This window comes from Marmota marmota, unplaced genomic scaffold, assembly GCF_001458135.2.
Source record: "Marmota marmota marmota unplaced genomic scaffold, marMar, whole genome shotgun sequence".
NCBI lineage: Eukaryota > Metazoa > Chordata > Mammalia > Rodentia > Sciuridae > Marmota > Marmota marmota.
This window is the reverse complement of record NW_026000338.1, coordinates 874,477-877,926: the sequence shown is the minus strand read 5'-3', so window position 1 is coordinate 877,926 and position 3,450 is coordinate 874,477. Positions and strand designations below refer to the sequence as shown.

At 39.8% G+C, this 3,450-nt stretch overlaps 1 non-coding gene across 1 annotated transcript; it reads left to right on the top strand.

Annotated features, from left to right (window-relative positions):
* Positions 1-2,959: 2,959 nt before the first annotated feature.
* On the top strand, positions 2,960-3,064 carry LOC125614521. The gene has a single exon (XR_007345113.1). It is a non-coding gene; the product is annotated as a U6 spliceosomal RNA (small nuclear RNA).
* Positions 3,065-3,450: the final 386 nt, after the last annotated feature.

Here is a 3,450-nt window from a genome sequence, read left to right as displayed (position 1 = left end):
CCCACCCAACAATGGCAGTACAGTTGGGGACAAGGAACCCTGAAAATCTGGCTCTCCTAGACTTGAAAATCAGCAAGTCTGGCCCTGTTTGAAGGCAGAAAAGGCAAATGCCTACAAGGGATTTTGAGGGGAACCAAAAACTCTCAGTATCCTGAAACATCTCCATTCACCTTCCCACACTCTAATATGCTTGGAGTCACTCTGTTTGTTTAAGGTCCTATGCCTTGAAAAACTACCCAGTGACAAATTTATATAGGTAAAGGGACCACAACTATGTACCAAATTACCTAGATTCTAGCCTCAACTCTGCTGTATGATCCTGGGAAAATCCCATCCCTTTTGGGGGCCTCAATTTCCTCAATACATTATAGAAGGAAGAAATTGTATGAGATCATTTCTAAGGCCCCCTATGTCTATAACATTTTGTATTTCTATGACCCAAATTCAAACTCAAATGCTACTTCACAGAGGCTGCCACTGAATTCATAAAAATTTATTTATCCATATGTTTGAATTAACTAGGTACACCAACAGAAAAAGAATCAAGGGCATGGATTGGTCATATGGATGTCCCAGAGGCACAGAAACCCTTTATGAAAATGAATTCTGACAAGACAATCCTCAACTTCCTTTCTGCCCTGCTTATCTCACATCTATCCCATCCATATCCCCCTACTCTCCACTACTGGCCATCTTGACTGAGAAAAGGTAAATACCAGTCAGAAGTTGAAGAAGCACATTTGAGAAGATGAACAAAACCATCCAGGTTGGGAAAGTAAATCCAAATATTAGATGAACTGTTTTCTAAAGAGGTCCAGATTGAGGCCCCATTTAGAAAGCAGCCCCAAGGTGCTATGCAATAGAAGGGCAGAAGGTGGCTTTCCCCAAATGGAGGTGAGTTATGTGTCTAAAAGCCTAGGAAAGCAACCACTAGATGGTATATCATCTCAGAGAGGAAGGAAAAGCTAGAGCCTGGAATCTCAGATATTCTACCCTGGCCTTTTTAGGATAGCCTAGAGAAGTATAATAATAATAATAACAATAACAATAATAATAATAATAATAATAGCTGCTAACAATATTATTATATTTAATAAGTGCCAGGCAATACTCTTAAGTATAAATTGAAGTGGAAACAACTGTAAATTGAAATAATTATTCCTTATAACATTCCTATAAGTATTTATCATCATTATCATCATCCTCATTTTATAGATAAGGAGAATAAAACAGAGAGGTTAAGTAATTTTTTAAAAGTCAAACTACCAGGAAAGTGTACATCCAGGGCATAAAAAAGTAGGTAATCCAGTAAAGGAGAAAATTATCGTCTCAAATGACACAGATCAGAGCTGAAAAGATCTTCATTTTTTATGAGGGAATTGAGATGAAAGAAATTTACTCAATGTAACATGATGAAAAAGTAAGAGTATAAAAGCGTCAGAACTGGAACCCTGATCTGCTGATTCCCAACCCAGTACTCTCACCACTACTGCTTTTGATCTTTTGTTGTGTTTCTCCTTGAATTTGCCTCCCTATCACCCAACTCAGTGGACATTGCCAGCTTGGTAATTCCATAGCCTGTCTCACAAGATTGTGGAGGGGTAGCCATCTCTGTAGTTCAAGTCATTATCTTCTCTTTCCAAAATATAAATGAGGCTAGAGCTGGCTCCAATCAAGCATTTTCCAAATGATTAGATTCCCTAAATCCCAATATCACCTCTGTGGGGGTTACTGATAGAATGCAAAACCAACATTTTCCATCCATAAAGACATCAACACCCAACCATGCCAAGGCCTCGACCTTCTGAGAAGATGAGTGTTCAGTGATGTATGAGGCCCGCCTCCTGCTCAGACAGATCCATGGATTCAAATCTGAACTTTTAAAGGGTCATTTGGGGAAACCAATACCAAGCCCAGCTGGAAAAATTCTGCCTGATTTATTAAGAAGTGACGAGTAGAGCTTGTGAAAGTGGAAAGTGGGGCTAGAGGGAGTGGGGCTAATATGGTTTAGTAATGCCATCAAAGTGTTCTGGCCAGTGGCAAGGAAATGGGCAGCTCAGGGCTTCCAAAGGCCCAGACTACTCTTCTGTCAGTATTCATGGCTCACTGCCTCAAGGTGTTGGACTTCACAAAGCCATCCTCCCCACATTGTGCCTCACTCCACCCCTCCAGCGGGTGTGGGAAATAAAAGTCTCTAGTATGGATGGGAAGTTTTAAAGGTCCCCTGTGGGGCTGAGACTTCAACCCACATGAGACACTCTGCCCATTACCCAATTCCTTTATGGACCTCTGAGCTGGACACATATCACCAAGCCTGGTGAGCAGGGTGGACCTACCCACCCCCACACACACACACGCTGAGGATTTGAGATATGAGTTTAAGACCTCAGAAATGCAAAGAGTGTGGAAAGAGGGAAAACTTTACCTCACAAGGGAAGAGAGTGGCACCAAGAGGCTGGTTGATGTCCCAGGGCAGTATCAGAGCTCACTTCTATCACATTCAGACTTTCTACAACATAGACTTCATGCGAACTTTCTTATGATAAAAGAGGATAAAATGGTTGATTCTGAAGCAGCCATGAGGTGACACACAAATAACAGCTCATTTATTTATTTATTAATTTATCCAGAAAACAGCTCATAAGTGCCTACTATATGCAAACCATCATGAGAATAGAAATAGACAAGGGAGGTGGCACTTTCTCCAAATGCTCAAATCCAAAGTGGTCATTCCCAAATACCAGCTATATATAAATAAAGGCCTTTAAATGGTATAAATGAGAGAATCACAGTCTCCCAACTTGAGTACTTTCAGAAAGCACCATCTATTTCAACCTCTTCATTGTTCAAGACATAAACTCAGGAGGGGAAAAAGCATTCTCAGTGTTGTACAGCCAAATAATAATACAGCTGACCTTTCCACTAGGACCTCAAAGGACTAAAAGGTTACTGTAGTTTCATGCTAATTTCAGGCAACACTTTTACCAAAATTAGAATGATACAGAGATTAGCATGATCCCTGCACCAGGATGACACTCAAATTCATGAAGCACTCCATATTCTATATATGTAATCAAAATATCATACTGTATCCTAGAAATATATACAATTATTATGTATCCAATTTTAAATTGTTAAAAATTACTATCAAAATTACATGTTAAGACAATGCTGCACAGGAGTTTTGTGTTAATATTTAAAGAATAGGTAGGATTTTTCCCAAAATTGTATTATGAAAAATTTTAAGTATACAGTCAGGGCAGGCTACATTAATTTGTGGGGCCTGGTGCAAAATGAAGAAGTGAGGTCTCTCATTCTTAAAGCAGGGGGAAATTGCTGTTAAAGCTACTAAAAAAGTGTTTTCTTTCTTCTGTGTATTCACACATCCTATCTATTAATTCCTCTTCCACACCTACCCACCGTATGCGCCTCCCTGCTCCTCTCCCTCCC